This window comes from Malaya genurostris, chromosome 2, assembly GCF_030247185.1.
Source record: "Malaya genurostris strain Urasoe2022 chromosome 2, Malgen_1.1, whole genome shotgun sequence".
Taxonomy (NCBI): Eukaryota; Metazoa; Arthropoda; class Insecta; order Diptera; family Culicidae; genus Malaya; species Malaya genurostris.
In genome coordinates this window covers 212,017,178-212,031,345 of record NC_080571.1, presented here as the reverse complement: position 1 = coordinate 212,031,345, position 14,168 = coordinate 212,017,178, and positions in this window count along the sequence as shown.

The window sequence follows — 14,168 nt, the reverse complement described above, 5'->3', positions numbered from 1 at the left end:
GCCCAGTGAAAATGGTTCTTGAATCTAATCCGACTGGTACAAGAAGAAGAGGAGTGCAGCGAGCAAGGTGGATCGATCAAGTGGAGGGTGATCTCAGAAGCGTCCGTGCCTTGAGTGGCTGGTGACGAGCAGCCATGGACCGAGTTATGTGGAGACGTATGCTTGATACAGCAAAGGACAGCACAGGCCTATAGCTGTTAGTGTGTGTGTTTGACTCACTGCACGAAACATCGTGTAATTTATACCTTATTTAAAATTAAGTTTTCAGTTGGATGAATTTGTGTTTTTTATCTCAAACCTGTAGGCAGGTAGTTGAACTGTCGAGTTTTATTTAATAAATTATCATTGATTTGCGATTTATATTATTTAAAAATTCAGCTAGAATTCTCATTAACTTTCACATTATCTACTTCTTAATCAACCACCCAGTCATCCAAAGTGTCTATAATAAAGTTTAATAACGGGCAGATTATTCCGGCGCCTGAACTTGAAACATGGGCTCCGAAAAAGGGTATCGATGTCGGTAACGGTCAATTCGTACGGAGATCAAAGATAGCGGTGTCAAACCAGGGGATATGTTTGTAACGACCATGTTCTTGAACACTTTCCTTCATTCTGACAGTGTTAAGCAGGTATCCCCACTTTTTTGTTTGAGCGAGAAGTTCAGCAAAAATTTTGAAACAAATTATTATCCTATAGAGATTCTATGTTGAACAATCCATTAGGAATTGGATCCCATGTTTCGTTAAATGATTTTTAAGCGCTTAAATGCAGTTGTAAATCAATCAGAAAGCTTTAAAGCCCTTATTTAACTTTACTAATGATTGCCTTAGTTTCATCATAATTTGTCTCAGTAATGTCATCTTAAGACAATACTTGTGTTTTGCTCATATTTGTGTGAAATTTTGATTTCAACAGAACTCACAAAATTGAAATTACCGATCGTTTACCTAGGGAGTATTTTATTTCCTTCTTTGAGAGCTTAAACTGGTTCTAGAGCTGAAATCAAACGAATGGTTTGATTTGTTCAGTGAATCTATATATAATTTTCATTTGAATGTGCTCAACTATGGATTTCATAGTAGGATCACAAGAATGTCGATATTGATGCCGACGAAGGAGCAGTTGATGATAGGAGAATTTAATTTAGTGCGAGCTTTTTGAACTGATAGTGATAGACTCCTAACTTCAATCATACAATTATTTAAACAATTTATTGCTGTGTTGAATGGCAAAGATGAACTAGTTGGGCTATTTAGAAGTAAAACTGGTTAAAAATCAGCGAAGAGTTCATTATGAAGAACTCGAACTTTCTGGTCACTCCACGAGAGATGCTAAGCATTTAGAATCCCATTAAGATCCATTTTATATTCAAAAACCACCAGTTAGATAGAGATCTGGCATCTCCATTCAATGCCTTTATTCGAGGGATAAGATAGAAGTAGTTGCGATCGCTTTGAACTTTCGCGTCACTGTAACTGTTACAGATATTGATAGCTTATCCATGGAAACAGTTTTAATTTTGTCTATCCTTAACCAAAATGCTGAAAAACTGTTCGAATAAAGCAATCTTCTAAACAAGAGTCTAAGAGATATCAGTAGAACTTTTTTCCCAAGTTTTGAAGCCCTAAAACATCGTCTCGAAGAAACGATCTTAGTAAATAAATATAATCTTGATTTACAGAAATTCGCAACCCAGAATTGCACACAAGCGCCACTAAGTGAGAGAAATTTTTACTACTCTTTACACAATTTAATCTATCTATACAAGCAAAATTATTTCTACAGTTGCAGTCTCACATGAAGCATATCAGAGGAAGGTTGCTACTAGGTAACAAGCATCACAAAAAGTGCTACAAACCTATTTATAGCTTTAACTGGTTTGCTCTGATCCTAATAGTATGTTCAAATTAGAGCTGATATCAAGTGATATACGGATATACTTGATATCCGATGATATCATGTGCGATATCACTTGATATTCCATATAATTTTATGTCAACGCGTATCACCATTTTGGCATGATATCCGGGATATCATGTACGATATCATGTCGAGTTGTCAAAAATCGCTACTAGCAACACGGATAATGGCATTGAACGTACTCATTTATGAACGTCACTTTGAGAGTGACAATAAACAATCATTATAATTTTAAATTTTTCAACGAATACTGGGGTTCGGAAACCATTAATTGCAAGACTTCAATTATTGATTGAATTGTAGGAGAGAAAAGCAATATTATTGATCTTACTCCTAATGGTAACATTCAATATGACAATTCGATTGTCAAACGATATCATTTCGATCATATGTGGACACTCCCACGCAGTGCTGTAGTTGCGGTTAGTCACAGTTAGTCAGTGACTAACTAGCTCTTGAAACTGCAACCGAAAAAATTTTTTTTGAAAATTTTGTAATGACTGATTCAAGTAACCTGAAGGGTGCAAAAGAAATAATAATACAATTGAAAAAGGTGATTGCTCCCAGGGCGCAGGGTGAAAGTAATCTTGATTATAGTGAAATATCCTTCTGAGGGCGCAAATCATTATTTATTTTCAATCTAAATAAATAACATCTTGTATGGATAATTTGGAAGGGCACCTTGGAAATGATTCCAGGGCGCAGACTCATGGTAGGAGAATTGATAAAAGGCTCCCACATAATTTCTTCCAGTGCGCAGGATGAAAGTAATCTTGATTATAATAAAATATCCTTCTGAGGGCGCAAATCAATATATATTTTCAATCTAAATATATAACACCTTGTATGGATAATTTGGAAGGGTGCCTTGAAAATATTTCAGGGCGCAGACTCACGGAAGGAGAATTGAAAAAGGCGCCCACATAATTGCTTCCAGGGCGCAGGATGAAAGTAATCTTGATTATAGTAAAATATCCTTCTGAGGGCGCAAATCAATATATATTTTCAATCTAAATAAATAACACCTTGTATGGATAATTTGGAAGGGTGCCTTGAAAATATTTCAGGGCGCAGACTCACGGAAGGAGAATTGAAAAAGGCGCCCACATAATTGCTTCCAGGGCGCAGGATGAAAGTAATCTTGATTATAGTAAAATATCCTTCTGAGGGCGCAAATCAATATATATTTTCAATCTAAATAAATAACATCTTGCATGGATAATTTGGAAGGGCGCCTTGGAAATGATTCCAGGGCGCAGACTCATGGTAGGAGAATCGATAAAAGGCTCCCACATAATTTCTTCCAGGGCGCAGGATGAAAGTAATCTTGATTATAATAAAATATCCTTCTGAGGGCGCAAATCAATATATATTTTCAATCTAAATATATAACACCTTGTATGGATAATTTGGAAGGGTGCCTTGGAAATTATTCCAGGGCGCAGACTCACGGTAGGAGAATTGAAAAAGGCGCCCACATAATTGCTTCCAGGGCGCAGGATGAAAGTAATCTTGATTATAGTAAAATATCCTTCTGAGGGCGCAAATCAATATATATTTTCAATCTAAATAAATAACATCTTGCATGGATAATTTGGAAGGGCGCCTTGGAAATGATTCCAGGGCGCAGACTCATAGTAGGAGAATCGATAAAAGGCTCCCACATAATTTCTTCCAGGGCGCAGGATGAAAGTAATCTTGATTATAATAAAATATCCTTCTGAGGGCCCATATCAATATTTATTTTCAATCTAAATAAATAACACCTTGTATGGATAATTTGGAAGGGTGCCTTGGAAATTATTCCAGGGCGCAGACTCACGGTAGGAGAATTGAAAAAGGCGCCCACATAATTGCTTCCAGGGCGCAGGATGAAAGTAATCTTGATTATAGTATAATATTCTTCTAATGGCGCAAATAATTATTTATTTTCAATCCAAATAAATAACATCTTGTAATGATAATTTGGAAGGGCGCAATAGGAATTATTCTAGGGCGCAGAATCACAGTAAGAGAATTGAAAAGGGAGCCCATATCATTAATTCCAGGGCGCAGGATGAAAGTATTTTAAATACATTAAATAATTGTAGTGAGGGCGCAAATTATAACTTATTTTCCAGCTAAAAAAATCTTGTAAGGATAATTTGGATGGGCGCCTTAGGAATAATTCCAGGGCACAGAATCACGGGAGGAAAATGGAAATAGATTTTAGAGCGCATAATGAGAGTATTTTTGAATACATAAAATGATCCCAGTGAGGGCGAAAGATTTTATTTCTTTTCAAGCTTAATAAATAACATCTTGTAAGGACAATTTGGAAGGGCGCACTAGGAATGATTTTAGGGCGCAAAATCACGGTAAGAGGATTGAAAAAGGCGCCAATATAATTAATTCCAGGGCGCAGGATGAAAGTAGTTTAAATACATTAAATAATCGTAAGAAGGGGGCACAAATTATTACTTATTTTCGAGCTAAAAAATAACATATCGAAGGATAATTTGGAAGATTGCCTTTGTAATAGTTCCAGGGCGCAGGAAATGGGAAAAGGGCGACCTATACAATAGATTACAGGGCGCAGAATGAAAGTATTTTTGAAAACATTAATTGATTCAACTGAGGGCGCAACTTATTACTTATTTTCAAGCTTAATACATAACATCTTGTAAAGATAATTTGGAAGGGCACCTCACGAATTATTCCAAGGCGCAGAATCACGATAGGGAAATGAAGGAGTGAAGGATGAAAGTATTTTTAAATACATTAAATAATCCTAGTGAGGGCGCAAGTTTTTATTTGTTTTTACGCTAAATAAATAACATTTAATTTGGAAGGACGCTTTAGGAATGATTCCAGGGTGCAGGGTGGAAGTATTTTCAAATACATCAAATGATCCAACTGAGGGCGCAAATCACTACCTATATTCAAGCAAAAAAAAATCTTGTACGCCTAATTTGGAAGGATGCCTTAGGAATGTTTTAAGGGCGCAAATCATTATTTATTTTCAAGCTAAATATATAGCATAAGTAAGGAGTGCCTCAGGATTGACATCAGGGTGCAGAACGAATTTTTTTACCTAATACTACAAAGCTTTCGAAACCATAAATGGAGCGCAAATTATTTCTTTGTTTGTGAGTTCTATAAATAGAATCTCGGGAGGAAGCAATGCACAAGTCAGCTTTGAGCAGTGCTGCCTTATCAACAATTTTTCTAACAGTTATTATATTCAAACATAAAATATACTAGCATTTATAACTGTTTGTAATCTTCATTAACAGCTTTTAATAGTTTTAAGTTGACTTTATTGAAAAATTTGACAATAATGAAGTTTTGAATAAGAAATGATGAATTTCAATAATTTTGAACGAGATGAATTAATATAAATACTGGCATCTTTTCTTAAAACTCAGCCTTGTATAGTGGAAGGTCGGTATAGTAGAATTAATTACCACATGAATTCAACTGATGGGGGTTTCATTAGTATTTTCCAATTTCTTATATGCTTCTGAGATGAGACTTTATGAAATTTTATCATTTTGATTAAAGACCTACTCAACACATAGCGAGGTAGTTCACCATTCGATAACATGAACAAAAGCATTAAATTCACTTGTGAAGAAGCAAATAATAGCAGACTTCTTAGACATTTTCATCATGAGGAAGACGGAAAACTTATCCTTTTTGATATATAGAAAGCTAACTAATACGGAAAGTATTATACGTTATACTTCTAATCTTTCTCATCAGCATAAAATGGCAGCTTTTCACCATGATTCATTGAATGCATAACCTAGCTCATGGAGAAAATGCGGTAAGCACCGAGAAAAAATACATTCTCGATATTGGAAAGCTCAATTAATATTCGAAGCAATTAATTCAAAAAAATTTTGATGAAAAGAAATACTGTTGAAAAACAATCACTTCCTACTTCAACCCAACCATCAGAAAAATTAAGAATAGTTTTAATAGATTTCAGCCATGATATTAAACATCTGCCCAAAACAAAACTAAAAAGTTTTGGTCTGGATTTGGTATTCCGTAAGAATAATACTAGGATCTACATAAGACCATAGAGATACTTTGAAAAAATCCGGATCATATAAACAAAGTGCACTTCGGAGAAATTAGATAAAGTTATCATTCCATTAAAATTATATGTTAAACATCTAACCGATGGAATCTAAACGTAGCTGAAAGTTTAAGAATATATGTAAATATAAACATTCCAATCTACCATTTATTTAAATATAACTTATCAAAATGAGTTTTCTGTAAGATGTAAAATGATTCACCTGTACTAGTACAACAGAGATAGCACCGCACTTTTCTCCCACTATTAGTATCTGTGTCTGTTACTATTTCGTGACATCAGTGGGAAATAGTTAGGAAATTTTTAATATTGAAGAAATAAATGAATTTTTTTTCTTAAAAAGCTATCAATAAACATTTTCTTCTGAATTTGATGTGATATTCGTATTTATCGGTTACTCAATTTGCTTAGTATTGGTCGCCTTAAAAGTTAAAAAATCAAAATCGAAAGCAGATAAATATTCCTATAATATCGAAAAACATACTGAAATCGAAAAGAGATATGGAATTTCTCTAGTTGATAACAAAACTTATTCTCAGTGTAATTTTACTGCCAAATAACAAAAACAAAATTGAAAAACATAATCAGTTATTGATCTGCTCTGACATTACTGAAAACACCGCGAACAAAGGCTAAAAATAGAATGGGCAAAAAAACAACAATCTCATCCGGGAATTTACATTTTAGTGATTTTATTCGCAACAACGAAAAAGAATTCTGTGATGGATTCATAACCGTAACCGGTTTCGAACTTCGGAATCTCCCGATTTCAGAATATCTAGCTCATTTAACGCTATAGATTATGATAGCCACTTGAAGACATCATGATTTTTTTCAATGATATGACAAGCTGTATTAATTCGAAAAGCTGTTTGCTGGTATTTTCTGTCAATGTGTTTGTGTACAAGACGCGTAGTACGAAATTGCATACATTTAGGCAATTTGACTAAAATGGAAAATAATCAATCGCCAAAATATTGATAATGAACTAGAGTAGACTGGATTATAATATTGTGCCGCGTATACGTTAGCTGTACCCAGCATGTATTAAATGACATTTTTATGAATAAAGTTGTCAGTAGATAGATTCTACCGGCATGAGCTCCATTCGTCGTTGCCATTAGGGTATGAATAGATACTGTATTTCATGGATAGTGAGACGTGCTTTTTGTTTTTCTCATTTTGAAAACTATGCAATAATTGCATCAACCATCTTTTAAAACGAGGTTGAGTTTCATAGGGTATCTGTACCCTAGATCATCTCAGGTTTACCACTAATTTAACATTTTAGGATCATTACTAATAATGATATCTGCTGTCTTTGATTAATACATTGCACTGTGGGGAAAAAGGATGAAAAACGCGACTTTACTCAATAATTTCATAGATATCTTTGAAAATATTTTCAAAGTAGGTTTATCTTTTGTAGAATTGACCGTAGAATCGATTGATGACAATTAGAATAGCCACAAAATTCACTATCATGGCCGTTTTGCTCCAATTTTTCTTTTTTCCTACCTCACTAACTGTAAAACCCTGAAAAATGTATTCGACTAATCACTCCTGACATTTTTATTAGTTTTATAAATAGATTGCTGTTTGTCAGAACGATTGCAAAAAACTGTTTTCTGTCTTACTCCAAATCATTTTCTTCAATCAATTATGTTAAACCAAGATAGTTCGATGTTACGCACATAGCCCTACAAATTAATTAACAGGTAGTTTCCATGATTCCAGTTAATTCCATAAATCGTACCATTAATTAAACTTTCTTCCACATTTCAAAAGAAGGCTTACTGCGGTTGATCAAAACCTACTGATATTGTGTAGAAAACCATGAAAAGTAGATTACAAATAGGTTCAATGACCGCACGAATCATGCTATACCGTGTTACTCCAATTTATCCTATCAATATTGGTGTGAAACGGTATAACATGATTCATGCGTTCACTGAAGTTATTTGTAATTTAATTTTTAGTTCTTTCTAGTTCTTCTTTTTTTTTGACTGATATAATTTTAATCAACCGCAATCGGAATGCGATAGAAATTTTAACTAATGTTACGATTTATGAAATAAATCGGTGTAAAACGGATTAAAAGGGCTAGTGCTACCAATCCTATTGTATGTACTTAGATTTCTGCAGTTTCATACGTAATGTGAACCAATATTGATAGATCGTATTGGATCTGGTTCTGGATTGTAGATTAAAAACGGTACAACGAGTTTCCTGCTGTCATTAAAACTATATGCCAATGATTTGTCAGACCTTTTTACATCAGAAACATTCTATTCGGTCTTCTGAAACTTCTTCTGTGATATGTTATATAGTTAAATTTTATTACAATCCAGTACAAAAAGAAGGGTGGGTAATGTCAGAGACATAACTGGATGACTTGAATAGGAATTAAACTGGTACACTCCCGAATATCAGTTAGAGAATCGATTATGTGAATTGTGCAAGCTTTTCCTTTCTTTACTAGAGTTTGAAACGATGCACTGCACTCAAGTACGGATTAGTTACATCAAACGTTCTGACATACAGTTCAATATTACGAAATAATTTATATAGTTCTTCATGATAAAAAAGGAGGACGTATACGTTAAACTTTTTTCAATACGAAAAATTTTGAAATTTATATTAATGCAAATATAATGAACATTAAAACATGTGACACTACCAAAATCCAAATAAAAAAGTCGATAAAAAATGCGAAAATTTATCAATTAGAATCAATTAAACTGTAAACCTTCACTAAACTGGTTATATTCACTTCTGATTTGCATAGATATTTCACCAGATAAGTATTTCTAATAGTCCTTTAGATAATATTTAAATCCATTAGAAGGGCTGATTTTGCGTAATATTCCCCGTCGTTTTCCACTTATTTTGTTAGAATACAAACGATAAGCAGCAGGATGACGCAATCGATCTGCTTCGAAGGGATTAAATACTGAACGCCATTGATGAAATATCGAACTGAATTCTTGATACTTGAACCTGAGCTGAACGAAATATATCAAGTATTAACGTTTATACCTACCCAGGTACGAGGAAGACGTCATGACTTTTCTTTCGTTTATACCAAAAATTTCAGAACACTTTAATTTTGAATTATTTGTGATTATGTCATACAACTGAAAATGTTATCATAAATTGATGATGATATTTCTAATGTCATGTAGTAAAAATTATGTCGATACGTTAGATACAATAAGAGATATTAACGATCAAAAACTTATTACTCTCTCAGATGAGAAATTTGTAAATGGCGCCTTTTAGTCGACGACAAAAGGGACCTTGAGGTAAAATGAACATGATAGCATTTAGTGCGGTCGTTATAAGTACGTAGAATCGATTTTACAGGTCTTGTTAGTTCATGGCTAAATACAATTGGTTGAAACAGCTATTGCGTTCTTTATTCTTTTATTTCTGATAAATTTCCTTACAAAGAAGACTTCCGGATCCAGAAATATAGGGTAAAGTGGGTTAAAAATTTTATACCATAACTGAAAAAAGGGCGAAAATTTTCTAATTCCGCCTCATATTTTGTCCAATTGATAGTTTTTATCAGTAGACGGTCAAACAAACCGATTTCGGTTATTCTTTCAAGAATCGAAGAAAATTATTTTGAAGAATACTACAGTATTATATATGATAGTATGATTGGTATGAGAAAGGCATAATTACACCAGTAGGTGGATTAAAACAGGTTTTTGGTATCGCCATCACCGCAATCACTTTTTCAGACATGGCCGAACCGATTTTCACTAACTTAGATTCAAATGAAAGGTCTTATGATCCCATAGCTTGTTATTGAATTTCAACAGGAACCGAATTTCGGAGTTACAGGGTTATATGTGAAAATGAAAAACCTAGTGGTGTAATGATGCCTTTTTCATATTACTAATATTTTCAAAAACATGACTAGAAGATTCTGTCAAATTTCTTTTTTTCAAACTTGAATAAAATCAAAAACTATCTTCGGTATAAACTACCATCACCTTTTCAATTTGTAAACAGTTATGTCAGATTAACCAAGATCATCTTATTTAAATTAGAAATTTATCTTAAGCACGCAAGATTTATCTGGGGTAGTAGCAGATATCTTAGGCGAGAACGACATAGCAAAAAGTTTCATCGAGTTAATAATAATTGATCACAGCCTCCACAGTTTCGCTTCTGCATTGATTGACCAATTCTTTCCAGCTTATATATCCCCTATTCTTTCAAAATCATCGTCTCCGTTAGGGGAAAGCCAGTAAGCCAGAATAGTGTCTTTTATTTTTAGCAGAAAAAACTGGTGAGTAATGTCAGACATAACTGGATGACGTAAATACGAATAAAACTGACATGCTTTTTCTACATATCTGAATATCGACAATCCCACGTACTAGTTGATTTGCAAACTTTCAATGCGTCACTTGCATAATTGTAACAGTAAAATTTTACGGCAGACCGCATGAGAATAATATGACATTAATTACAATAACTTACTTGTCAAACCTGTTTCGAAAACACTAATTGTATAGCGAGTTGATAGAATATCCACAAACCAAAAGCCGTCATCTTGGATTTTATGAATTTTGAAATATATATTATTAATAACAACTTGTCAAGCGCGGAAAAAAGCTAGTTGTAATTCCTTATAAAAAGATTTTGGGCCATGAACCGTGGAATTGAAACATATGCTTGATACAGTGAAGAACAATCCGGGACAGCTGCTAGGAATGAATGCCATCTTCAATCTACAATTTTAAACAAACTAAGATTGAAATAAGTTTTCACAGAATTATCAAAACATGCACTATTTGATGCTTCACGCAAACTTACGTGAAAAACATGTAATGTTGTGAGTGTTGAAAATTATATGGCATGAAATTCAACGATATGAACAAAAAATAAAAACTCATAGAGCAAAACAATGGTAACTTCAACCAAGAATCATTTAATGGCAAAGTATGTCCATTAGTTGACTGAATCACCCAAGCTGCTGATGAGTAAATGGTTCATACAAATTTATATTGTCCCACTTGCTAACCAAGTTCAAATTACGTCAATTTTTGCGTCATTTGACAATTTATACAGTAAAAATATCTGAAAATTTCTCAGTTCAAAAAAATCTTGTGATTTTACATCTTATAAGATGCACATAAATGGAGCGTCATGTTTTAAACTAATTTATATGCAAGAACATGTAGAATTGTGTGATATGAAAATTACATGACACGAATGAAATAAAATACAAAACATCGATAGCAACTGCGCGAGACTTGAACAAAAGAAGCATCAGATCTCAAAGCGCTCCAGTTAATCGACTGGGCCATATAAGCACATATCTGCTTAGTGAATAATTGATACCTCTAAACGCATACAGCGTCACTTGGTAGCCAAGTGCAAATTACATTAGGAGCTAGTAAAATTCTGCTCGAGTGGAATATTGCGTCAATTGACATATTAAGTTGTTATGAATCGTATCGTTTGTAGAATTGTGTCACCTGTAAAATTTACAATTTTTTTCTGTGGTAATAAAATGGAATCTTAATGCTTACAAAAACAGTGAAAACGGAAATCTGCATTAGACACAATTTTCCATTAAATGTAACATAAATTTCAAAAAATCTATTCACATATTAATATTAAATTTGTTGCCGTTAAATTTTTTATGCAGAGTAAACTTTAAAATAGATAATTCTCCATTTTCTTTCTATCAGTTGTATTTTCCATCATGATTGATTGAGATTAACATGTTTAGCGCGTAAATTTCACTTACTTACACTTACTTACTTTTTGTTACATCTGATTCAATTCAATTTTACAGGTTTCTTCCAAACTGCGAAGTGGTATCGGTGCAAAGAGTGTAGCACAGGTTTAGTGCAATTGGCAATTGGTTTCAGTACATCCTCCACTACACACGGGGTTTTTTACGTTATCGATGAGTTCTACATCAGTTTAGGTTGCACGTTAGGCATGATCTAATATTCTCAAGTATCATGCATTTGGTGCAATATGCAATTTCAAATGGTTTTTGATGATAGACGGAAACATTAGATCACAAAGCACACCAGATAGTCGACTGAGCCACAGAAGCACATATCTGCTTGGCTGTAAATTAGTAAGAATTATGTCACCTGTAAAATTCATAATTTCTTTCTGTGCAGTTTTGAAGAAGTAGATTTTGAACTCTATCTCAAAATCACACAATCGGAACTATTATTTGAAAGAATAATAAATACAGAAAGTGGAAATCTCAACACCTGGGTACTTAGAAACATTAACATTCAGATTATGATAACACTTATGTCTGTTGCAAATCAGTCTTCATGGTTGATTTGTGTGGCAATTGTAGAGCTTCAGGAAACTCACAAAAGAGTTAAAAATGAGTTGTTGAGGAAAATACGGCGCCTCGCTCGCAACAAATAAGTCTGATAATAGAACTATATAACTGTTGTATACAAAAATACGAAGATGAAGAAACAGCAAACCCCGTTAAAAAATCTAACTTCAGTCAATTGCAATGCGCCCCTGTACCACGGAAATCCAGGCGCCCCATCAACAAAGTCAACGACTAACCAATTAAATTTGAACAACTACAGCACTGCTCCCACGTGATATGCATATCATCTCGGTATATCAAGTGATATAAGCGCTAATGTGAACATGGTATAAGTGTCATGCGAGTTTGGATGAAATGGTATGTTACTACTGCGGACAAAAATAGTAAAACTTTGTTCATAATTTCATTTTTTTTATTGTCGTGAATACGATTTACTTTACAATGGGGCGCCTTTTCAAAATTAGTTATATGGAAGAATGGGCAGAACTTTATCGTGAATATCTCGACTTGTATTAACGGCAGCAACATAATTCTTTCACTATTTCATCAAAAATATTATATGGAATTTAGGATAATATTTTCAACAGTGTGAGATCACCACAAACAACTCAAAAATTAAGTTTTCTAAAAATTTGAAAACAACGCGAAAAAATCTTTACTTTCGCTTGGGTTTTTCGCGCAAGGACGACGATTTTGAGGTAGACTGGCACATATCTTCAACTGAACGTTATAAAAGGGGAACCGTAGTCGAAAATCGATCATTTCTTCTTGTACGATGGATGGAAGCAGACGTCGGGGCGAGAAGACGCATTTAAAACAGCTTGTACGCAAAGCTAACTCAAACAAGAGCGATTGAATCATGCAACAGAGCTTCTGGTCGTTTGCATTGGAGAGAAAGTAAACGAAAAACGAAAAATGGACAACATTATATAAAATCAGCCGTTCTAATGGCTCTAAATGTTATCTAAAGAACTACATATTAAGATTACTTCTTTGCAAATCGAAGGTAAAAATCATCAGTTTAGTGAAAATCCTAAATATTTTGATTTGATTCGTGCACTTTCCGCTGTGCGAAAATCGTTCAAGAAAAGTGTTCCGAACTGTGCTAAATAACGTAGAGAATTCAACAATTTAGAAGGACTAAAAGGCAGAAATGAATCCTGTACAGCATCTTAATAGTTTCTTCTAATGAAATATGCAAATCCGAAATGAGATAATCGACGTCATTTAAAATTCTAGTAGTGAAAAAAGGAAAAGTCTCACAATTCACACAATCGATCAAATATCAATTCGAATTCGAAAGTATAACGAAATCGTGTCAGTTTTATTCGTATTCACGGCATCCAGTTATGTCTCTGACATTACACACCCGTCATTTTTATTTTTCCAAATCTATTTCGTTCTCCTTCGAGTAATCCCTCTCTGCACCAAAACACTGGTGCCAACGTTTTTTCCAATCCTCGAAACAGTTGATAAAGTCAATTTCCGGAATAGCCTTCAATGCGCGTAGTAATTCACGTTTCATGTCTTCATTTGTCTCAACACGGTTTCCCCGGAGCGGTCATTTAAGTTTGCTGAATAGCCAAAAGTCACACGGAACTAGATCTGGCGAATACGGTGGTTGCGAAACGATATTGGTTGAATTTTTGCGGAAGACAGTTACCGTGGTGCAAAAACCAAGAGTTGTTGGCGAAATGATCTTACAAAATGGTTTTAATTATCCTTTCGATATTCCAACGATCCCAGTTAGGCCTCCGACTGTTAATCTTCGTTTCTCGAGCACCTATTCCTTGATTGTATACACGTGTTTATCATCAGTAG